Consider the following 24,737-nt stretch of genomic DNA (forward strand, 5'->3'; position numbering starts at 1 on the left):
AACCACCCAGCAAGGCCGTACTTGTTAACCCTCGAGTTCTTCCTGTTTGATTGGCCGATACTACCCTTCCCAATCCCCGTATCAACGTGTAAGGTTCCGAGTATGGGAGCCGACGTGCGTCCTAGAAGCCCCGAGTCTGTTTCTCTCTTGGAGCCCGTGTCACAGATTAATCGTTGTGTTTCTCCATGCCTCTCATTGAGCGAATTTTCAACGGACAAACTTTAAGGACACGACTTGTAAAAACAGAAGTAGCAAGATGAACATGAAGATTCCTTGCGATTCTCCCACAAGGATGGAGAAAATATTACCTGTTGATGTATTTTCTCTCGGCTTTCCTTCTTTGGGAATTTTGCTTTCTGTGTGATTTGGAACCCTGGGTCTTTTTCTTTCCTCTTCACACGACGGCACGATCGCTTTCTCATTTGTTTCAAATCATTGTATTTCGACACGACTCTTAGTATGATTTCACTATGCACCCCATGATGGAATGCTCTGTTTCTCAGTTTTTCATAATTTTAAATGGCCAATGGCTTACATCTTTATCCATAGGCTCTGAGTACTTTCTTAAGATATATTCCTAAAAGTGAAGTTACTGGCCCAAATGATGAGCGTCTTTAAAGTTCGTAACTCTTGCTGAATGGCTTCCCAGACAGGCTCCACAAAACTTATCCTTCCCTGCGCAAAGCAGGAGAAATCTTTTACTTCCTGCCTCCAGTGAGTCATCTCTTAAAAATCTTTGTCAATTTGGCACATCTGGGTGGCTCAGTCAGTTAAGCTTCCGACTTCGTCTCAGGTCATGATCTCACTGCTTGTGAGTTTGAGCCCCACATCAGGCTCTCTGCTGACAGCTCAGAGCCTGGAGCCTGCTTCAGATTCTGTGTGTGTGTGTGTGTGTGTGTGTGTGTGTGTGTGTCTGCCTCTCCCCTGCTCACTCTCTCCCTGACTCTCCAAACAGTGAATAGGGTGCCTGGGTGTCTCAGTGGTTAAGTCTCTGACTTCGGCTCAGGTCATGATCTCACAGTCAACAAGTTCGAGCCCCGCGTGGGGCTCTGTGCTGACAGCTCAGAGCCTGGAGCCTGTTTCAGATTCTGTGTCTCCCTGTCTCTCTACCCCTCTCCCACTCACACTCTGTCTCTCTCTGTGTCTGAAAAATGAATAAACCTTAAAAAAAATTTTAAACAATGAAAAAACGTTAACAAATTTAAATATCTTTGCCAGTTTAATAGTGGCCTTTGGCATGTCATTATTGTTTTAAATTCATATTTCTTTGGTTATCCCCCAGAATGTAAACCTTTTTGTTTGTTTCCTGAGCATTTCTATTTTTATTACTGTGATTATCAGTTTCTATACATCTGCTTTTTAAAAAAAAAAACATTTCACTTCATATCTTTTCAGGCTGTATATGCCTTCTGGGGAAAAAATAGAGTTAACATTAAACAAAAAGAGAAAAAACACTCCTAATCCAACAATACAAAATTAACCACTGCTAACATGTTGCCAGACATTTTTCTTTGCATATGTGTATACATTTGTCTGCATTCATTCATATATTTTGCTTATAAACATAAGGAACATTTTTAGGAGTTGTTTGCCAAAGTGATGTTACACTGTCCATGCAGTTTATATTCTATCTAAATGTTAAAAATATATTATAAACATGTTTTAATTTTTTTATATGTAGTTAAAACCTCATTTCAAGGTACTGAACGGAATTTCATGCTATATATACATACCATATCAAACCCAGTCTCTAAATCGTTGTTTGTAACAGGAGCAAACTATTTATGATAGGGAAAAATTTCTAGAAATAGAATTTCTACATATATACACATCTGTGTTTTTCTCTTGACTATAAGTAATTTTCTGAAATTTAACATTACAGAAAAGATAGGCTACTATGTATTATGATCAAATTAAAAATAGGTTATAGGTAGCATACTACCAAACGATTTACTTTTTATCTTTCCATTTATCGTATATTGGCCAACTCTCCCATTGATGTACCCAGTTATATCTCAATTTTTTAGTGCCCTCTTACTTCTTCATCTTATGGAGGAATCATGGTTTAACACTTCCTTTACCGATAGATGTTGAGATTGTCATCCTAATTTCTTCATTATGTATCTATGTACATTTCTGAGAACAGATAGAGGTGGAAATGCCAGGTCATCAATATTTCAAATGCCAAAATATATTTCCAAATTGTCCGTCACAAAGTTTTACAAGTTATATTCCCATTCATAGTGTATTAGAATGTCCATCATCATACGGAGTTTGGACATTTAAAAGCTTTGACTATATGTTGTTAAAGGAATTGAGTCCAACTTAGAGAATTTGAACCAACCTGGGTTCCCTTTACCGATATAGAAGGAAAGAAAGGAAAATAAGGGAAGGAAAGAGAAAGGAAAATAAAAGGAAGAAAAAAAACCACTTGGCTATGTCGTTAATTATAACCTTAATGTTTTTGCTATTTTGACTAGTAGTAAAAGTTATTAAATTTAGTTTTGTATGTAACTTCTACACAGAAAAATACTATGGAAATGATATTGTGGTTTTTTTTATTCCTGAGCACCTGATCTATTAATGAATACCCTTCGCCCATTCTCTTCCTGAAGGGCTGGTGTCATTCTTGCAGATTTATAGGAGACTTTTGAGGCCCAAGGTCTTTAAGTCACTAGCATTGATACCCTTGGTGGGATCCTAACAAGTAAAACTATGTACATTTTTATTACACATACATTAGAGTGGATATTTGCTCATAAATTATCGCTAAGACAGCTGATGCACGCCAACTTCTTGGTGAGTCTTTTCCTCCATCTTGTATGTCAGCAATGTTTTCACAGTTAAAAGGAGCTGCAGAGGCCCACTGAAGCTTCAGGGAAGGAGGGCAGCGAGACACAGAAGGCAGTGATCGAAGAACGTGGCGCAAACTCTTTTAAAAACTGACAGACTTTGAGGGGCGCCCGGGTGGCTCAGTCGGTTGAGCGTCTGACTTCAGCTCAGGCCATGATCTCGCAGTTTGTGAGTTCGAGCCCCACATCGGGCTCTGTGCTGACGGCTCAGAGCCCGGAGCTTGCTTTGGATTCTGTGTCTCCTCCTCTCTCTACCCCTCCCCTGCTCATGCTCTGTCTGTCTCTCTCTCTCTCTCAATAATAAATAAACTTTAAAAAAAATTTCATAAAGAAAAACCTGACAGACTTTGAGATGATTCAGGTCAAAGACTAATTAGTCAAATTAGTTTATTCTGCTTGCTTCCTCTTTCGGATCCATTCTTGTAGCCAATGGTATCTTGACTGCCTAGCACATGACAAGAACCATGCTAGTCACTTGTATACCGTGGAAGTGTAAGGGCATTACGTGACTGGCCCCCAATTAATACAATGCTTCTTAGGGTTCAGGTCAGCTGTGGTAAGGCAGATCTAACAAAAAGAGGATTATGCCAGTCAGTACCAATTGATCCTGTTGTTTCGTTTTCTACATATTTCAAGGAACAGAAAAATGCATTATGTGCTCATGGCCTTCAGAGTTCTCACGGGCCATTGTAGTGTCACATATAATTAAGCATAAGTAGTGTTTTGAAAGAATACTAACATCACATCTGGCTAACAGTCATGGTTGGCTTTGGCCTTCCAGGGTTTGGGGATAGTGTGTGACCCCTGTGATAATGAGATACATTCATCTTTCAAATATTAACTTCAGATGGAAGTTGTCACATGTGCCCTTTTGTTCCCATGGTGTTAGCATTTATGAAGAATTGAGTCACATGTTTATTTGGAAAATTAAAAAAAAAAAACAGTAAATTCATTAAATAAGATTAAGCCACCTGAATTGTGAACTCTCTAATATTTTCCCTTTCATGTTTATTTGTTTGAGGCTTGAGTTTGGTTTTTATTTGCAGCCGTTCTTTATTTTGGAAACTATATCTATTGTTTGGCATCCTTTGAAATTTCAAAAGGCCAATCACAAATTATAATTTATCAGATGAAATAACATGGGGATATTTGACAAAAATCAGTGTATCTGATGACCTTTGAATAAGCCTGCAGCTATGAGATAATATAGAAAAAAGTATCTCTGGGAGAAAACCCAGTGGACGAGTTCAGAAACAGCACTCAACATTTGAGCAGATCTACTTTCAAAAAAAAACCAAAACAAAACAAAACAAAAAAAACCACCAAAAAAAGAAAAAACACGGATGTCAACGATTTAGAAAAGTCTTGTTTGCAAAAACAGATTCTTTTCAAGGTGCAATGGTAAATTAAAGACTTCAGAAATTCATCATCACACATTTTCTCTGGAACCAATAAACGGAAATAGTCTATTTTCTGTCATTAAAATTGGTTTGATTTTAATTTTGACAGTCACTGGAAGCTAATCTATCATCTTTACTTTTGACAGCAAAGCCAGAAAATGGGTTCTGCGAAAAGGATTTTTGTAGGATTCTGGTGGTTGTCATTACTAGAAGGCTTTTTGTGAATAATACGTGCCGAACTTGGCTTGACTCCTCATTTCCAGTCCTCTCTACTCCTTTTGTATCGAATTGCTAATAACTAGCTTCATCTTTTGTCACCAAAACAGAATGGCTTTTTTGTTTGCCCACAGAACTGTATTGCTCAGTGTTGAGCAATGAGTTATCACAAGATGATAATCCACTTCTCTGGAAACAGGTCTGTGAATCCACAGGCACTTCCACAAATAACAGACTGCAGGCTTTTGAGCAGACACTTTTATACCCCTTTTGAAAGCTGTTTATTAAATCTGGGGAGAAACTGGCTGACTGAGAGAAAGCTACACCAAATACGCTTATTTCCCTGACCGTGGAAACCTTTTCTCCTGCCTCAGAGGGAACGGACTATGAGAAACTTGATAACTCACGTGCATTTTGGACAGTCCATCCATACATGTATGGTTCATTCCCAAGCCTTGTCTCGTAATGAAGGGAAAGATTTACAGAGCAATAGCCTAGGATTTTAAAAACATAACGATAGTTTGTACTGTAGTTTAATGTCCCCATAAGGAAATCATTTACAAAAAAAAATACTAGATAATCATTTTTCATGTTTCCTTTGTCACTTGGGATGTCTATGCATCCACTTGTATCAGTCAGGGAACCAGGACCAGTGTGCGTTATGGGATAAGGGATTCATTACAGGAATCGGGGCTTCCACGGGGGGGGGTGGCGGGAGCGGGGGGGGGGGGGGTGGGGGGTGGGGGTCCAGGCGGGGGTCCGAGGCGCAGTGAGTCAGATGCCAAGCACGGTGGATGGTGAAGGGGAAGGTCTTAGAGGCTCTGGGGAGCTGGGCCTCTGCGGGTTTGCGAGCACACATTCGGTGGTGGGCCTTGGGCTGCTGTTGGTCAACAGGGTCCGCTCGTCCAGAGTCGCTGGAAGCAGCTTGGGGGAGACTGAGGGTGAGCCGGAACCGGCCCGCGTCTCTGCCTCTTCTGTCCCCACTTCCGATCAGGACGACCTTCGTTTAGAGCGTAGTCTACTGTCTCTCTCCTGCTTTCAGATCTCCTGTGCTTTCCTCCCTGGGCTTTAACTCAGACCCACACAGGAAGGACTTGTAGGAAATTAAGTTCCAACTTATCCCAGTTGACTCATTGCAGACTCACGGGTATTTAGCAGACACAACAGAGACATTCTATAGGAACGTGATATCTCCACGCTGTATTGTCACCCCTACAATAAAAAAGAATGTCTTGAAAACATTTATCTTAGAAAGAAATATGGGAAGGTTTTAGAATATTATTGACAGCTTTTAAAGAATACCCTGACCGAAATGATATTCTAGCTTTCTTTTTTTTTTTTTTTCTTATAGCTTTCAAACTTTATATCTTTCCTTATGGCTCTCAACCTTTATATCTTGCTTTTCTCGTCCACAGATGACACTCAAAGTATCAAAAACCAAAGTGGAGTAAATACTTCAGGGTCGAATTTTCATGTAGGTGATTCTGAGTAGACTGTATTACATGCTCTCTCAGACATCTCTTCTCATGGCCAATCTTATAAAGAAGCATGGTTTCTCCAGGGTATGCATTTCTCTTTCATGGCACCATTTTACAGAACCACGAGTTTTTGAAAGATGGCGAAAGAAGATACATAGGCAAGTTGTGAGCCACGAATTCGGAGTTCTAATTCATTGAGTAAGAAAAAAAGAAGGCACCCTGGTTGGCTGTATTTCCCATCAATATTAAACTAGAAAATAAATATGTTTTCAATGTAAATGTTCAAGCAAATAAAAATTTCCCATATTAAGCGAAGTCGGTTTTTGCCGACTTATCGGCATAAAGATTGAGCACTATTTCTGAGCGCCGGTCTACCGAGTTTATTCAGTATATACCCCTATTGGGGGAGAGTGGTGGTCTTAGGTACAGTCTGGTGATTGACAAATAAATTTTTTTCTGGCTCAGCCATTGTGGGAACATTTTGCACCCCAGGGAAAAAATTACTGTGTAACTGAGCTTTCTGTAATGCTTTGCCTGGAGCAGCTTTTCCTGGACCCCCTACAAATTAGAACAGAAAAAAATGCACTCCTCATAAGCAATGAGACAGATCCCTCTCATCTGGGTCCCTAGCACTAAGTTGCAGTGATGTCTGATTCACCACAGCCTTGGAGTCAAGTTCATCAGCTACAGTGGTGATAACTGTCTGGCCACTTGTCACCTCCTCGAAGGTGCTGTTAGCACGTCAGACAGCAGAGCCCTGACTTGACCTACCAGAGCTGTGCACGGAAGTCAGATGCATGACTTGCGGACCCCTGGGGGGATTTCTAGAAACACATTAGGACATATCCTTAAAGTAACAGTCCGCCATAAGGAAAGAAAAGCTCAGAGGCATGGAGATTCGTGCATAAGTTTACTGATGGTTTGGTGAAGACTGAGACATTTGGTCTTGTACCCAGTCCTCCTCCTGTTCCAGGAGCCACAGGTACGTCTCTCCCCCAACATGTGACGTCCCTGTCCTGTGCTGCGCTGGTGGAGCAGAGCTCCTTCCTACCTGTGACGACAAGAGTTTGAAAGCATGGATAGGTTGCGGGGGTGGGCAGACTCACTGGTATGAAAATACCTTTTGTCAAGTTCAAAAGCACTTCTCCTTGGAGGCTCTGCAGGAGTCGCTCGCTGGTGATGTGATGCAAGTTCCCCGCCCAGACAGAAGCTGGGGAAGTCTTAGTCTGCCTTCTTTATTCTGGCAAGTTCTGTCAGGTCATCTCAGATGCAGAGATTCGTCCCAAAGTCATCTCCATGACTACTGCCAAGAGCCTCAGGGGTGGGAGCTGGGGGGCTTCATGTGGGCAGGGGTGTCCCTTCCCCCCCAAAGTTAGAAATGATGTATCTAAACATCCCTGAAGTCTCATTTTCGTCACAAAATCTTTCACTCTGGAAAATTCTCAGTTCCAGTGACTCTAATCACTTAACGAGCCCTTTTATCTTTTCTGCTCTCTCACCTTCAGAGTTGCTGATGCAGCGAGCCAACTTCAAATGCCCACTGATGGAATCTTTGAATGGAGACAGATGCAGACTCAAAAGTTTGCATGCCAGGGGCGCCTGGGTGGCGCAGCCGGTTAAGCGTCCGACTTCAGCCAGGTCACGATCTCGCGGTCCGGGAGTTCGAGCCCCGCGTCAGGCTCTGGGCTGATGGCTCAGAGCCTGGAGCCTGTTTCCGATTCTGTGTCTCCCTCTCTCTCTGCCCCTCCCCCGTTCATGCTCTGTCTCTCTCTATCCCAAAAATAAATAAACGTTGAAAAAAAAAATTAAAAAAAAAAAAGTTTGCATGCCAACACAGAAAAGCAGCCTCCACACTTCTTAGGATTCAATTTGAAAATTTCGGTTAATTAATTTTAGCCTAAATAACTCTGACAATGTGGAAAATTCATTATGCAGTTTATCAGAAGAGATGCATAAGCCACTCCTCAGGAAAATTCCTTAAAATGTTCCTTTTTCTCTTAAGCATTTTGATTCTCAGAGTAACCTTTCCTATCTTTACACTCGGATGGAAGTAGAAGAACAGTATGACAGATTAGAGCCAAAGGATTTATCCGGAACAGACATTTTCGAGTCTTTGTAAGACTACGTGCAACTCCCACTGGAGTTCATTTTTCGTGGTTTTGTATAACATTAGAAAACAGCATGGGGGCGCCCGGGTGACTCAGTCGGTTGGGCATCCGACTTCGGCTCAGGCCATGTTCTCACAGTCTGTGGGTTTGAGCCCCGCGTCGGGCTCTGTGCTGACAGCTCGGAGGCCGGAGCCTGCTTCAGATTCTGTGTCCCCCTCTCTCTCTGCCCCTTCTTGGCTCACACTCTGTCTCTCTCTCTCAAAAACAAATAAACATTTAAAAAAATTTAATAAAAAAATGCAAAGAAAGAAAAAAGCATGGTTTGAGAGTAAAGGTTCTCCAAAGATCTCAAAAGCTGTGCCTGAATTTATGACATTGGAATCATTTGTATAAAATTTGTTTTATTTATCTATTTATTTATTTTTAACTTTTATTTATTTTTGAGAGACAGAGACAGAGCATGAGCAGGGGAGGGGCAGAGAGAGGGAGACCCAAATCCAGAGCAGGGCTCCAGGCTTTGAGCCATCAGCACAGAGCCCGATGTGGAGCTCAAACTCAAAAACCGCGAGATTGTGACCTGAGCTGAAGTCAGACGCTTAACTGGCTGAGCCAGCCGCCCCCCCGCCCATAAAATCTGTTTTAAATGAAATGTTATTTTAGTGTCAATTATATTAAATAATATTACTTTATAGGGTTTAATAGTAAGAGTGTTTGTATATCTGTGTAATAGACCTTTGTAATAGACCTGTGTAAAGCAGGGAGCTCTGTGTGTGTGTGTGTGTGTGTGTGTGTGCACGCACGCGTACATGCCAGGTAAGAGTCGCCAGGGAAAAAACATTTGTTAAAGATGAGAGTGGGCCTCTATAACCCCACAGACATCACTTCACGGACCTTGAGTCCCTTGCTCTTTCTTCTTTTGGGCTCCACACCTCAGGCCATAGGGCTGTTACCTGGCCTATTTCTCAGCGTGACCTGAATTTTCGTCAGACCCTCTGGATGTCACGTTCATATGCCTGCTACATTCCTTCTCCCCATTACGTCCATTCTCTCTCTCTCTCTCTCTCTCTCTCTGTGTGTGTGTGTCTGTATTTCATATGTATGTCTCTGTCTCTCTCTCTCTCTCTCTCACACACACACACACACACACACACACACTGCCTCAGTTGTGCACACCTAGTTACTCTGCACTTGGCCCAAACTGCACAAGCAGTAGAAGCTGAAAGCTTGCTCTCCCGAGGAGAATTATAAATTTATGATCATTGCGGATGTCGTTTCTATGGATGCTTCATATTTTCTATCTTGGTGAGGGAAAAGGGGAGGATGGTAGGCAGATTTGAGAAAACTCAAGGCGGCCGTTAGAGAATTACAGTCCATGAAAAGAAAATAAGGGGCCAACAACGTGTTTACTATGAAAACCACAATCACAGGTAAGTCCCTGCAGGGAAGTTAGAGATAAAACTGAGACTTGAGATGGGGGGTGGAGGAGACCACAGGTCAGATGCTTGATAAGAAAGAAAGAGGCTTCTAGAATAAGAAGGCATCAAAGGGTGATTTAAGGTAAATATATGGAATTTTCAGGGAAAGACTCACATCCTATCAATTACAAATAAACTCGCTAAAGAAAAAGTATCGGGGCACCTGGGTGGCCCAGTTGGTTAAGCATCCGACTTCAGCTCAGGTCATGATCTCACAGTTTGTGAGTTCAAGCCCCACGTCAGGCTCTGTGCTGACAGCTCGGAGCTTGGAGCCTGCTTCAGATTCTGTGTCTCCTTCTCTCTCTCTGACCCTCCCCTGCCCCTGCTCACACACTCTCTCTCTCTCTCTCAAAAATAAATAAACATTAAAAAAATTAAGAAAAATATCAAGAAGGGTGACCTATACTTGCTGTTTCCCAGATAATCTGCTCGTGGAGACAGAGGAGCTCAAAGTATCAAATCATTTCACTTTCGTAAAAGTTGCCAGACTACTTTTAAATATTTAGATCATATGATAAGACTCAGTTTTTTTCTATGAACAAACATCTTCAAAGGTATTCCCAAGTGACTTCCAAAGTCTGTGACGGTTATTTCGTTTCAAAGAAAAAGGGAGGGGGGTTCAGGAAAATTAAAAAAAAAAGTGTGCTTGAGATATTAGCACACATTCACACACATTTTAATTACCAGAGTATCCTCTTTGTTTCCACTGAATAAGGACTGGAACCTAGCTTTACCGTAGATACTGGTTTCAAATAGAAAAATTGAGACAGTGTTGCTCAATATGGGCTCATGGGCTTTTAAAACCTGTAATTCATGAATGTCCAGAAAAGGGGCTTTGACCTCTGTGGAGAAGGATTTGCAATCTGACAATGTTGCGATCGATAATATTCTGTGTGCTACATTGTCTAAACACAACGATTGCACAGGTAAAGTGTGGTCTACAGCGATGCAATAGCCTCAGTGAGAATTCCTGTTGTGTTCCATATTCTCTCCCCCCTCCCCAAGATATGCATCTCTCTGGGCAGATACACCACAGTCTGTCCCCGGGAGATAGGACTAGGCAAGTGAGGCCAGCAGAAATGGCAAGTAGAGGACAAAGCTGCTAAGCAGCAGAGACAACACGTGACAGTGATACGCACCCAGCTGTGCCTGTGTGGGGAGCAGGGGATGTCTGGCACAACTCTTTGAACAGCGTCTCCACTTTCACCTCTCTGGTAGGATTCCCACATGCCTACTGCACAGCTTTCTCCCCGACTATCCTTGCAATATTGGAATGTCCTTGCTCGGATTCCCTTCTCCTCCTCATTTTCCTACTGCCAGATGATGATTTTCATTACCTGCTCCTCTCTGCCCCAAACTCACCTCTGAGATCATGGATTGACCCCAAGGATCCCATTCCCCACCCAAGAACCTCTGATCCTGTACTTGAAACATCCCCCGGGTACACATTTGTCTGATTTTCCTGTGCCGGGCTGGCTGAGAGGTCTGTACTTACAGAAATATTATGATCAGCCTTCGAGGTGAATCAGCTCTCAAGAAGACAATTAGATGAGTATTGAGGAGACAGAAAGGGGCCAAGTCAAGGCAATTAGACAGCGAAATCCCTACATAAGTCAAGTTAGGTGATGTACACGTTCTGAGGTTAGGAACATAGGAGACTATAACCATTCTTCAGCAAGCATTTATTAAACATTTACAATGTTCCAGGCACCTTGATTATCAAGTCTGATCAGTTAATGATTGCTCATGTGTTTTTTGCAGGAGCAGTAATTAATTCAGGGCATTAACAGCCAAAGTCCTAGTCTGTGGACAGGTATTATAAGCATGCCTGCAAGAAGAAGAAATGCTTATTATATACTAAGGAAGCCATCTAGAAGTAGCCTCAGGAAAGTTATTCCTCCCTTCTGACCTAAAAAGCAAGGCTGGCTGGGCTGAGAACAGTGTGGATGGACCCAGGGCTCTGTGCCTTTAAAAGGCACGTTACAAGTGATTCTGATGTGGGGCCAAATTTTGAATTACTGACTCAGCAAACCGTATTGATTTATACAACAGACACTTGTTAAACATTTGCTACAAGTTTATACGCAAGGATAAATTAGAAAGGAGTGCTACACCCAATGTAGTTTGTAGTCTGATAATACACAGATGTCTTTAAGGTAAGCTGAAATCTCAATGACGTAAAATAGATAGATAGAATTAGAAAAAGAAGAATTTACTGATGAAGTTTCTGGAAAAGGTTTGGGTGGAAAAAAAGCATTTGAGCTGAAGTTTGAAACATGGTTCACGCTGAAATTATTTTTAATGCTAAGGCAATCCATCTGTACTTGTGAAAGACTACATAATATACACATTTGTACACAGATACACACAAAATTGTTCCCGGGTCCACAGAGAATCTACATGTATGCATAGGTGGGCGTTTCTAGTGTCTGTCTCAATATAAATAGGAATGTCGATACAAACATAAGTATAATTATAAACGGATATAGACATAATTGGGAATCGACATTTTTATAAAAATGGAACCATTTTATACACGACAGTTTGTGACTTATTTTTTTTTTTCCGAAAAAACGTACCATGGATATCACTCATGGGAATCAGTATTGATCAGAGCATCGTTTTTTGTTGCCTGAATGCTATCTTGTATATAGATGTATTATGATTTATTCAGCTAAGCCTATAATGTTGGGAATTTGAAGCTGTTGTCTTTTTTTAATTTTCTGTCATAAACATGCTGAAAAGTGGATTCCTTAAAGTGAATTCATTTCCTTAATGATGAATGTCTAGAAATGGAATTTTTAGGTCAATGCATATGCATTTCTTTAACAAGTTGGTAGAAGGCTGAGATGCACCCCAGGAGGGAATTAATGTAAACAATAGCCAAGGTATAGGAAAGTGTGGGCCACCGGGATAGAGGGTGATGGGGATTATGTTTTGCCTGAAGAATAGGGTAAAGGGGGATGTCAGTCCATTCAGATTGCTAGACCAAGAATACCACAGACTGGGTAACTGACAAACAGAGACTTAATTTCTCACAGCTCTGGTGGCTGGGAGGTCCAAGATCAAGGCGTCCACCAACAGATTCAGTATCTGGTGAGAGGCCCTTCCCTGGTTCATAGCTGCCAACTCCTGGTGTCATTACCTGGTGGCAGGGATGAAGGAGCTCTCCGGGGTGTCTTTTCCAGGGCACTAATCCATTCATGAGGGTTCCACCCTCATGACCTGATCACCTGTCAAAGACCCCACCTCCAAATACCATCACTTTGAGGGTTGGGGTTTCAACACATACATTTTGGGGCGGTGGTCGGGGGGCAGGGGGGACACAAGCCTTCAGACCAAAGCAGGGGAGTACTAAAAGGCAAAGAAATCTGGCTGAAAAGTTCAGATAGGGCCAGAATGTGCAGACTCCAATGGTAGATCAAGGAATGGAGGCATAATGGCATTCAGTGTTCAGTGGCTTTTCATCTAACACTGTGGATCCTTTCCTCAGAATCGCTAAGGATTTGGGATAATTCCAGAGTTTTTGAAACTCTCGCTTTGGTGCTTTATATCGTTGAATAGTCTCATAAGTGCTTTGGGCAGACAACAAAACTACCCAGTTTTCAGAAACCATCAATGCTTGAGTGCATGGCCTCAGAGGGTGGAAGTTCCATCAATGGCTGCTGTCGACATGGGGGTGAGGTGCCCAGTGTCCAGGAAGCGAGCAGAAGGTGGCTGTCGTCGTATTAGTCTTTGCACCTCCACCCCAACCTACGTGGCGGCCGACGGTGATTTATTTCAACGGAACAAAGGAACTGTCCTTCACATTTTCTCTCTTCATGTGCCGTGAAAGAGGCACCCAAAAGCTTCTCAGACCGTAGCAGGAAGGAGATGGGAGACAGACCCATGGGGACAGTCGGAGCTGGCTGTTCTCATTTGGGGAGAAGGTTCATTATCTTTCTTTAAATTTCCTCTCACACTGGGAAGTCGTTATGATCTGGCACGCCTCCTGACATTTTTATGACTTCGTTTATTTTAATACATGGTTCATTGTATGTTTTGGAACAGCCCTCAAAAAAATTCCTCCAAATGGCCCTTCAGCATAGCCGATGAGACATTTCATCATGTCCTCTCTTGTCACTTCTTACTAGCTGCCTAAACTTTTCTCTTGGGTGAGGGTATAAAGCTCTGTGAGAGCGCTTTAGGACCATGGCACTGGTGTGCCTCTTCCTCGGATGGTTCCATAACAGTTGATCTCTTTACACGGAGATTTGTGTCGTGCCCCCCACTCTCAATAGGGGGAAATATGACGCGTCCCCTCAACTTGAAGAAGAAGAAGAAGGAGAAAAAAAAAAAACCTTTTAAATTCAATTAAGTAACAACCAGCAGCAGCAGAAGCAGGCCACTAAAAGGCATTTCTTTCTCTCGGAGTGCTTTTCCTTCCCGGGAGCAGAAGGGCTGCTGCGCAGTTAAGAGTCACATGTTTGATTGACTCGCTCCCAAGCTGATGTTCACACTGCCGTATTCATCTTGCTCCGTCGACTGTGACATGCCGCCCGGATGCGGCGAGGCTGACAGGGAATGTGAGGGGGACCAGACAGATGACGACGTCTCCGTTCTTCTGAGCCCGTGCTGGACGATCTGTCACCTGATGATAGGCCACAGCCTGTCATTTATTTACTTACAGCTTTAATGTGGGTAAAGTGAGCAGGAGAAGGGGGGTGGGGAGTGACAAGAGGCAAAGAGAAAGTGAGCGGTTGCAGGAAAGAGAAATCTGACAGACCCTTTTCGGCATCAAAATATCAACAGCCATCTCGTACGTCTCAGTGGGCATGCCTGCCCAGGAGCCAATTATCAGCAGCATCCTGGCCAAGAAAGCAGATTTGCAAAGCAGGAACTTCAGCCATGGAGCCTTCGGGGGTGGGGTCGACAAACCACACGGCCTCTTGATTCTATTAAGTGCCCTGAATTTCTTGCACATTTAATTTCGGCAATATTCGGCGATGGTTTTAGCGAGCGTGTGTTCCTTTCGGTTCTTTAACCTGTACACATCTTACGGAGTAATTTGTGTGCGCTATGGAAATCACCATCCGAGTGTCCCTTTAGCTTTAAAAGTGCTGCTAAAGATCTGGTCTTGACGACAACACCTTCGAAAGCCACTGACCTGGCTGTTTTATGAGATGACATCCTGGTTACGGGAAGGAGACACCTGAAATATACCCGGGCAAACAACAATAGATATTTTAACTACGGATTCTGCGGGAACAAAACTGACTATTCAAATTTTAAGAAAATCTTGTAAACCAAAATATTTGTCTTCTCCTGTGTCTAAATGAATAAGATATTCTTGAGTTAAACACATTTTTCATAAAGTTTATTTATTTATTTGGAGAGAGAAAAAGAGAGAGCATGGGAGGGCCAGAGAGAGAGGGGGAAGAGAATCCCAACCAGTCTCCGTGCTGTCATTGCCGAGCCCGACATGGGACTTGAACTCACAAACCGTGAGACCATGACCAGCAGAAACCAAGAGCCGGACGTTTAACCGACTGAGCCACTCAGGTGGCTCCCCTGACCCCCTACCTTTTTTTTCCATTTAAAGTTTATTTATTTATTTTGAGAGAGAGAGAGAGAGAGCTGAGTTAAATTTAATGAGTAAAGAATTTAATTAAAAAGGCATGAATTTATACAGATGTATAAATGTTTTATGCACAAACGGATTTGAGCCATTATAACAGCTTTCGAAAGGCATCTAGAGTTTGGACATTCTTTTCTTATTTTACAACAGTAGGTCTGATTTTGCCACCCGGCCCTTGGCCGGGAGTCACAGGCATTTCCCACACGCTGAGGATCTCACGCTGGGCATGTGAAGTGAACAGGGAGAGTCTGACTGGAGGGCACCTCTATATGCCCAAAGACCAGAAAGCGTTCGCAAATCATCACTAACGATGGCGTTGATGAGGCCCAGGTGTTGGGTCCAGCATTATGTCGATAAAACCCACCATGCAAAAATATCAACGAACTGACATATTTCATCAGAAGCATCGCCCCTGGGAAATCAGAGCTGTAACCCGTAGTAGTCAAAGTCCAACAGCTCGAGACTGAGTGTTCTCGACGAGGCTCGGGCTCTTTGTGTGTTTTTCCAGATGCCTCCTTCGGCATGTCTAGATTTGCTGTGCATTCTCCGGATATGAGAGGAACCCCCTTTTAGGCTCTCAGATTTGCGGCGTCCAAGCAGGCACTCAGCGGGCAGCTTGGAATACAACAGGTGTCACCTTGGCCCAGTGAAGGCAAAACCTCCAAGGAAGTCAGGCACATACATGTGATTTTCCAGAGGGTGGAATTTTGCATTTTAATAGTGGGTGTCTGCTTTGGGAGAGGAAATGATTCCAGCCGATGCTGAGAAGGTCGTTGGAGAAGATTAGACACAGTTCACCCTGCGGATACATCAGCACGTCTTCCCTAAACGTCTCCCCCGCTCTTAGACATTCCGTGTGCTTTGCGGCGTCGGGCTCCAAGCTGGGATCAGTAAAGAGGAGGCTCCATATGGGGTCCCCTTACTGAACGTAGAAAGCCAAGCTACACTCGATCTGTCACTCCTCCTGGAGAACTGCTGCCAGAGAAGGGAGATATTACCACGAAGCCTGATGATCAAAGGGTCGGGTGACATACAGCCGGCAGCTTTGTACTGTTTCTGGAGCTGGTACTGTCTTCACTTCCTGGCGCGTGTGATTTGGCATATTCTGCAAATGAGCCACGTACTGAAGTAGAGTTGCTTGACGCCCCTGAACGGTTGGCCATTTTCGGCGCACCTTCCGAGGTTTCATTTTGTATTGGCCGAGACTCCCACTTTTTTTTTTTTCCCTGAAGAATTTCGGGAGGGAAGAGAATTTTGTCCCCTTCTACGTAGTTGGCGATGTGTCTCAGACGTTTCAAGGGGCCAGATTACCCGTCCTCGGTTTCTTGCCTTGGCAGCAGTCGTGATGAATCCTATAACCTCGCTCACGACTTAGCTGGATACTGTTTGCGTTGGATTTATGCGGACACAGGTGGTGCCCTAAGGGTCCAAGCCTTTATGGGCAACACCTGCTTCTATTTCTTTTGCCTGCGTTCTTGCCGGGTATGACATATGTGAGGTGGGGCCTTAAGTTCTATTTGCAAGATCAGCGAGGTGAAGAGTGTTAAACATTAGGATTTTATTGCAGCTAAGCTTTATTGTTCTTCTCAACAGCCCCTCATGGTTCTTTAGCCTTTTTTATATCTCTGGTTAGATGTGGTTAATAATGGTGACTTGGGAGGAATTCGAACCAGAGGGAAGAAGGGCAAGAACATGCTTGGAGCTGACCTTACCTAGGAAATTTCCATTCCTGGTCCCCCGTAGAGCAGTCAGTGTTTTACCATTTACCAAGTATTTTCAGTCTCGACGATTACATGTTGCAGTGTAGCCTATAGTAATTTTAATAATAGTTATAGAGAAAATTATTTCTTGTTTGTTCTTCCATCAAATACTAAGGACCTCCCACCCATGGAGTCCTCAGTAAACTTCTTGAACCCTGGCCCTGATCTCAATCCCTTTAATACGTAAAAGGATTGCTCTTTCTTTTTCTTTTAATTTACATCCTCTCTGCTTTTCTAAGCTAAAACAGCTCTTTCCCATTTCCTGTCTCTCGCATTCCTTTTGCGGCAAAGGTGAAAAGTAGAAGTAATTATTATCCGCTGGGACTGTTTCTGCAGAGACCATAAGCTATGTCCAAGTCTTGTGTAATTTTTATCGCTAACATTTTTATTCTTGACCCAGCTGCGACGCTGCGTCCTTCCAGCATTAGTCTATTTGCATGGAAAGCTCCAAACACAAAATTATATCAAACGTAATGATAGATAAGCAGTTAGCAGAGTCATATGGTTGCAACTGAATATTGCCTCCCTGTAATATCTGTGAGCAGGGGTAATATTTAAGATATTTATCCTATCAAGCAGCCAAGCACTGATCGGTGAGTGCGGGTTAGCTCTAAACAACGGATGCAGGCTGACAGATGCCATCCATTCCCTGAAGCTCCCCTGTATGGGGGAGCATCTCAAGGTGGGAATACAGGAGCGGCAGTCTCCATGGTGACATAAGAGCAGCACTCAGGAAGGCGCATCACCCTCTGTTTTAGTCTCCTAGTGTCCTTGAGTCCTCTCCTCTTCTTAGAAAGACACCAGTCATGGGTTCGACGGCCAACCCAAAGTCCACGATGATGATTTCATCTCAAGATCTTTAATCTGAAAAGATCCTACCTCCAAATGAGGTCACGTTCTGAGGTACTGGGTAGACATGATTTTGGGGGTGCCACCATTCAACCCACTACATTCTCACTCTCACTATTTCTTGGAATGATATAAACGGCAGGAGATTCTCAAATGGCAGGTGCAAATCTTCTTAATGATCTCCTCCCTGAGCAACATAGTGTTCATTTTTTTTTAATTTTTTAAATTTTAAAAATTTTTTTAAATTTTATTTATTTATTTTGAGAGAGAAAGAGAGAGAGAGAGAGCAGGGGAGGGGCAGAGGGCGAGAGAGAGAATCACAACCAGGCCCCACAAGGTCACTGTAGAGCCAGTCTCAGGGCTTGATCTCACCACTGAGAGATGACAACCTGAGCTCCCATAAGAGTCCAACACTTAACCAACTGAGTCACCAGATGCCCCGAGAAGTGTTCGTTTTTCAGTTTTGTACTGATCCATCCATCAACTTAGTTAATTCTCCATTTGATGATGGCAAAGGCAGAGTGTTGAAACACTTTGCACCGTGCTTAGAATTTGAAACGATCAGTCCTCTAATACCTGTCCGGAACTGTTTTCCTATTTCTCTTTCCCACTGGATCCTCCCAGCAGCCAGATGGAGGAGGATGGAGTGGATTCGAGTCCTGGCCTCAGCGAGCAGGATGCCGAGACCCAGAGGGGCGGGTTTGTGCCAGTGTTCCCCTCAGTTAGTGATTGACGGAGCAGGACTGGGGCTTCCGCGTCTAGGCGCGATTTTCTCCCATGAAGCCGATCCCATGACGGTCAAGAAACAGCCTGATCGTCACAATTTTTTCCTGTCACAGTCTTTAGGGAAACCCCTTCCTTCACTTCCGTTTCCAGATACAGATTTTCATTTGACTTGGAGATTTAGGGACATGGTAGCTTAGCCACTGTGGCTTTGAGATCAGTCTGAACTGTGCTCTTGTCCAGGCTGTGTCATGTTGGAGGTAACCTTTCTGGGCCTCGGCTTTCTCATCCAAATGGAGAGAGTAGAATGATCTTGTAGGGAGATAACGAGGACAGTTGATGTAAAATCCATGTAAAGCATCTAGCAAAGTGCCACCAAAACAGATGTATATTTTACTACAGCGCCGAAGAAAGAGGATACGGTACAAGGCAGCAGTGTGGGTTGGGTCCGCAGAACCAGCTGGATGGTTGTCGGGCAGATACCAGACAGTAGGTCTCAGTTGCACGTATGGTATGATGGGAGTCTCCAGGTACCGTCTAGCAAATTCTCGGGGTGGTTTTCTGTGTGTCAGACATAAAGAGGTGAAAAAGGAAGCATCTCTTTCACAATTTTTTAAAGTTTTTTTAATGTTTGTTTATTTCTTAGAGAGACAGAGACAGAGTGCGAGCGGGGGAGGGGCAGAGAGAGAGAGAGGGAGACACAGAATCCGAAGCAGGTTCCAGGCTCCGAGCTGTCAGCCCAGAGCCGGTCGCGGGGCTCAAACCCGCGAACCGTGAGATCATGACCTGAGTCGAAGTCAGATGCTTAACCGACGGAGCCACCCAGGCGCCCTGTATAGTTTTTAACCATTAATGAAAACAGCTGTGTCAAGAGGCGCGTGGGTGGCTCCGTCGGTTAAGCGAACGACTTTGGCTCAGGTCATGATCTCACGGTTCGCGGGTTTGAGCCCCACGTCTGGCTCTGGGCTGACAGCTCGGAGCCTGGAGCCTGCTTCGGATTCTGTGTCTCTCTCTCTCTCTCTGCCCCTCCCCAGTTTGCTCTCTGTTTCTCTTTCTAAAAAATAAATAAACATTAAAAAAAATACTTGACCTCTGACCAATTTGGGGGTTAGGGGCACTGACCTCCCCTCCCAACCCCCCCCGCGCGGTCGGAAATCCACTTATAATTTTTGACTCCTCAAAAACTTAACTACTAAGAGCCTACTGTTGACCAGAAGCCTTACCAATAACACAAACAGTCAATGAACACATATTTTGTATGTTACATGTCTTACATACTGTAGTCTTATAATAAAGCAGGCTGGAGATAAGGAAACGTTCTTAAAAATTCATAAGGCAGAGAAAATACATTTACAGTGCTGTACTGTAAAAAATCCACATACAAGTGGACCCGCCCAGTTCAAACCTGCGCCATTCAAGGGTCAACTGTTATATTTAAGACTGAGTAGGAACTACCCTTTTATTAAAATTTACCTTTCCTTTCCACGTTTTCAAAAGATACTTGCACAAGCCTCCCATCCCTTGGAGTGCTTTGAAGGCAACGCGGGAATGAAAACTCTTAGTGTTTCCGAAGGAATTTAGAGGCACAGGGTATTGCGAGGGTCAGAACAAATAAAAATAGCTTTTCAGGTTTCCATATACTAAAAATGTACCTCTTGTTCTGAATCATTTTCTTCCACAGCAGTTAACACACAGGCAGAACACAGTTTGAAACGTTTTAACTAGCCGTCTGCACAACTTCAAAGCTCGTTCTCAGGCCTGCATGTTGCTCCTTGGTTAAGCCTCCCAAGCAAATAAGCCAGAGACACACAGAGACAATAGGCCTTCCTGGTTGAAATGAACACGTTACTTTCCTTTGTCAGCTGAACACGTTACTTTCCTTTGTCAGCAAATGTAGACATTTTTGAGAAAGCCGGCCTGGAACGAAATCTACGTGGGGAGCCCTGTCTGCCACTGATGCGCGCGCGCACACACACACACACACACACACACACACGTGTAAAGCAACATTCACAAGAAATGGTCCCAAGTTTCCAAGTTTCCGTTCCATTGCAATCTGCATCCTCTTCTGAGTCTCTTACGGCTCTGGACCATTTTCAAGACTTCTTTCTTATCCCAGCACACTTTGTCTTATGGTTGGCATCTTTCCCTTTGAAAATTCAAGCCAGAGCCATCTCAACCCTTTCCTGAAATTTGGCCCGTCAAAATTTAGAGTAGGGTACATCATCCTTTTATTATGAAAGTACCCTTGCTCTTTTTTTTTTTTTTAACATTTATTTATTTTTGAGAGTGAGAGAGGCAGAGCACGAGCAGGGGAGGGGCAGAGAGAGAGAGGGAGACACAGAATCCGAAGCAGGCTCCAGGCTCCGAGCTGTCAGCACAGGGCCCAACGTGGGACTTGAACTCACGGAGTGTGAGATCATGACCTGAGCTGAAGTCGGACACTTAACCGACTGAGCCACCCAGGCGCCCCAGTGCCCTTGCTTTTTTATCCCACCCAGAATAGACAGGAAGGAAGCAAAACATGAGCATTCTTTCACAGCTTGCTTTAGTGTGAGCGTTGCTACTACTCTGATAATTCCGTTTGGATTATGTTCCATGAGCCAGGTCTGTGCCAGCGAGAGAACATGGAACAGACACAGTCTCTACCTTCAATCAGGTTACAGTCTGTGCGGGAGAAATGAAATTAAACATAAGCTGCCTGAGCAGTGTCTTCCACAAAGTGTCTACTGAGAGGCAGGAAACTTCTGTTCCAACTCAGAGTTTTATCCAAGATTAATAAAAGACGAGATGAAAGATCCGTTCTCTCTGTTTTCCGTGTTCATGAAATAATTCAACGTGATTAGGCTAGGAAATGATTTCTGCTTGATTATCCTGTATTGGTTGAGTGATGAGGCCTGATGTTGGTTTCCTCCCAGTCCAGTCATATTTTTCTGGGGTGGTGACATTCAGTGGCCCTTAGGGGAAATGGGAAGGGGAGAGGCAGTCAAGAGTTGAGGTCAAAGAACAGGAATGAAAATCAGAGCTCCGCGCTCAACTTTTCTGTATTTTTCTAGTTCAGGGAGGAGAAAGAATGAACCAAGTCAGGACGTCCCCTCAATTTCTCAAAGCAGGCTCTTTGAAAGCTCTGGCTTTGGAAGTTCAGTCAAGAAAATCTCTTCTCGGCCTCTCCGTCTTCGTGGCGATTATAGCCGGTAACCATGGCGGGTGAAATGTTGCTCTCTGAATTCCAGTCGCGGGTCGTGGGCAGAGCCAGGATTCAATCTAGAAGCAGATGCCCTTTTGCAAACTCCTCCACCATTGAGGAGGAGTGTTCACAAACCGGAAATGGCATCTTAAAGGCGGGGATCCTCTTCCTTTTTGATGCCTGCTCACCGTCAGGCAGTGAGTGAAGGAGCCTCGACACAAAGATGTCGTCCAGTGGCTCTATTCCCTCCAGACATACTGTAAACAGGAAGCTGTTCACAGGGTGTCTCAAAAGCTTCCATTTACCTTTCGGCTTTTAAAATTTCAGAAGTATAAATGCACTACCTTAGAGAAATCTTGTGAAATAGTAATTATTTGTGTTCCTTTTGCAAGTATGCAATTTTGTGACTCTTGAATCATTTTTAATTTTTTAAGTTTATTTATTTATTTTGAGAGAGAGAGAGAGAGAGGTGGGGGGGACGGGGGGGGGGAGAGAGAGAGAATCCCAAGCAGGCTCCACGCTGTTAGCACAGAGCCCAGCGTGGGGCTCAATCTCACAAACAGTGAGATCGTGACCTGGGCAGAGATCAAGAGTCAGATGCTCAACTGACTGAATCACCCAGGCGCCCCTCGTTTTTAACTTTTGGTTTTTTTACATTTATTTATTTTTGAGAGACAGAGAGAGGCAGAGCACAAGTTGGGGAGGGGCCGAGAGAGGAGGAGACCCAGAATCCGAAGCAGGCTCCGGCCTCCGAGCTGTCAGCACAGAGCCCGACGGGGGGCTCGAACCCACAAACCGCGAGGTCACGACCTGAGCCGAAGTCAGATGCTCAACCGACTGAGACCCCCGGGCGTCCCCATTTTTAACTTTTTTAAGCAGTATGTACCATCTTCCACAAGAGAGACTGGAAAAAAATTAAAATAAAAAAATTCTAAAAATTCACAAAACTGCGGCTCCTGGATGGCTCAGTCGGTGAAGTGTCCGACTTCAGCTCAGGTCGTGATCTCACATTCCGTGGGTTCAAGCCTCGCGTCGGCCTCTGTGCTGACAGCTCAGAGCCTGGAGCCCGCTTCAGATCCTCTGTCCCCTTCTCTCTCTCTCTTTCTCTCTCAAAAAGAAACAAACATTAAATTTTTAAAAATAAAACAAATAAAATAAAAAAGAAATTCAGAGCGAGACCGCAGAGCTGTGCTGGTTCTCGAGGTCGGGGGAAATCATCTTGGAGATGGGGGGGGGGGAAGGGGGGGGTGGGGGGGGATTCAGCAGGGCTGTGTGGATTTGCCAAGAGTGCCTAAGGAACCACACTCTCAAGTTCTTTTGATGCACTTTCTACTTCGAATACAATGCAGACTCGGTCACTGCTAAGTGTTCATGTCAGACGAAATGGATGTAAAGCATGAGGTGAAACCAGCAGGTCTTACATTTCCTTCTAGAAACGAAGGAGTTACACTCTCCTGTCCCGTCTGACGTTTGGTTTACAGAGTGCAGTGAACTGCGCTGGAGTGAGGCATTTGGCTAAGAGGCGGCACCGTGTGTCTGTAAAAGAGACTAACGTGTGCTCCTATTCTGTTTGTTTGGAGAACAAATATTTTCCCTGAAGTTAAGTCTGTTTGGCTGGATGGGCAGGGTGGGCATGTGAAGCGGGGTGCCATGCCTGGCTGCGTCCCTCGGAAGCCGTGCCCCCGAAGGAAGCCTGGGGTTCTGGAGAGCCACGGTCACTCTCCGGCCTGTCCCTGCGTCCTCCCTTCCCTGCGACACCGGATCAGTCTTCACGCCCTCCTGGGCTCTCACCCACTTGGCAGCAATCGGCCGTTCTCAGACCCACTGCCAACACCCTGCTGCCTTCCCCAGTTCAGAATCCTGGTTCAGTCACGTGGCCGGTCTATCTTTGCCGACACAGCTTCCGTGAAGATGGTAGAAAAGTGCGATGATTCTGTGACGTGCGACGCCCCCGGCTTATTGGTACCTGTCATTTAGGGTTGTGCACTGTAATCGAGCTTGCCGTTGGGGTTTCCCAGCCTCGACCCAGCTGATAGAAACACATCCAAATCTGGATACACCACTTAGGAAACCGAATATAATGCCCTTTGAGTTGTACTCTACCTCTCGTGGTTATAGTGAAACAGTGCTCCCTCTGAATGATCAAGGGATAGAGGGCTTAGTATGACTTTTGTAAAAGTGATTACTCTGATTTTGGCTCCATATAAGGATGCCCTTTCCAAAAGTTCATGTCGTTCGACATTGGAATGAGCCGCCCGATAGGTGGTAAGCTTCCTGTCGCTGGGAGTATTCAAGGAAAGACTACATGGCCAGGAACGCACTGCACAGAAGAGGATATAATCCTCCCGAGAATCTCTTCCTGATCTAAGGTTCTCTGCTCGGACCAAGTCTCAGTCTTGCAAGATCGTAATGATTCCCGTTCCGGGGGCTCACCATTCACTTCCAGCTTCTCCCATCTCACTTTCCACAAATGCCCAAGTAACAGCAATCTTGATGTCGTTTCTCCCTTTTCCTTTTATAGCGATAGTAACTGAGACGTAGAGGCAGTCAGGCGCTAGGGCTCCGGGCACAGCCGCAGTGTCAGATCGAGCACGGCCGGCAGTCTGACATGAGCAAGGTCCGAAACACCCCAACCTCAGGCTGCTTATCTGCCAAGTTCCAATTACCTACCTCACAGGGCTGCCGAAAAGGCTAACCAAGAAGGTAACTACGAAGGATCCCGTGCAAAGCATGGCACGTCCAGTGAAGACAATTACAAATATTCAGTATTTGTTAGCTGTGGTGGTTTTGATTAGTCACCTGGGTTGTCTGTTCCCAATTAGTCGGCACATCTGTCACTTGCCTGCCACAGACAGATGATGGATTCGATTTTGAGGGTTTTGCTAATTATTGGCGTTAAAAAAAGAAAAAGACGAATCAGTATAATCATCATTGCGATTTATGCCCTTTTACCGATCCTAACCTTCCTTTCTGTAATTCTATTAACGAAGTTATTTATTTTATTTTTTTAATTTTTTTTTCAACGTTTATTTATTTTTGGGACAGAGAGAGACAGAGCATGAACGGGGGAGG

General features: G+C 44.2%; 1 long non-coding RNA gene across 2 annotated transcripts in view; it reads left to right on the forward strand.

Moving 5' to 3' along the window:
* The window catches only part of LOC121020342 (uncharacterized), a 210,141-nt gene that overhangs the window by 161,952 nt on the left and 23,452 nt on the right, over positions 1-24,737 (forward strand). For both annotated transcript variants that reach the window (XR_005786080.1, XR_005786081.1), the window contains one exon: positions 24,187-24,368. This is a non-coding gene — a long non-coding RNA (uncharacterized LOC121020342). The remainder of the gene's footprint in view (positions 1-24,186; positions 24,369-24,737) is intronic.

This window comes from Herpailurus yagouaroundi, unplaced genomic scaffold, assembly GCF_014898765.1.
Source record: "Herpailurus yagouaroundi ecotype Mexico unplaced genomic scaffold, PumYag 250, whole genome shotgun sequence".
In the NCBI taxonomy this organism is placed as follows: domain Eukaryota; kingdom Metazoa; phylum Chordata; class Mammalia; order Carnivora; family Felidae; genus Herpailurus; species Herpailurus yagouaroundi.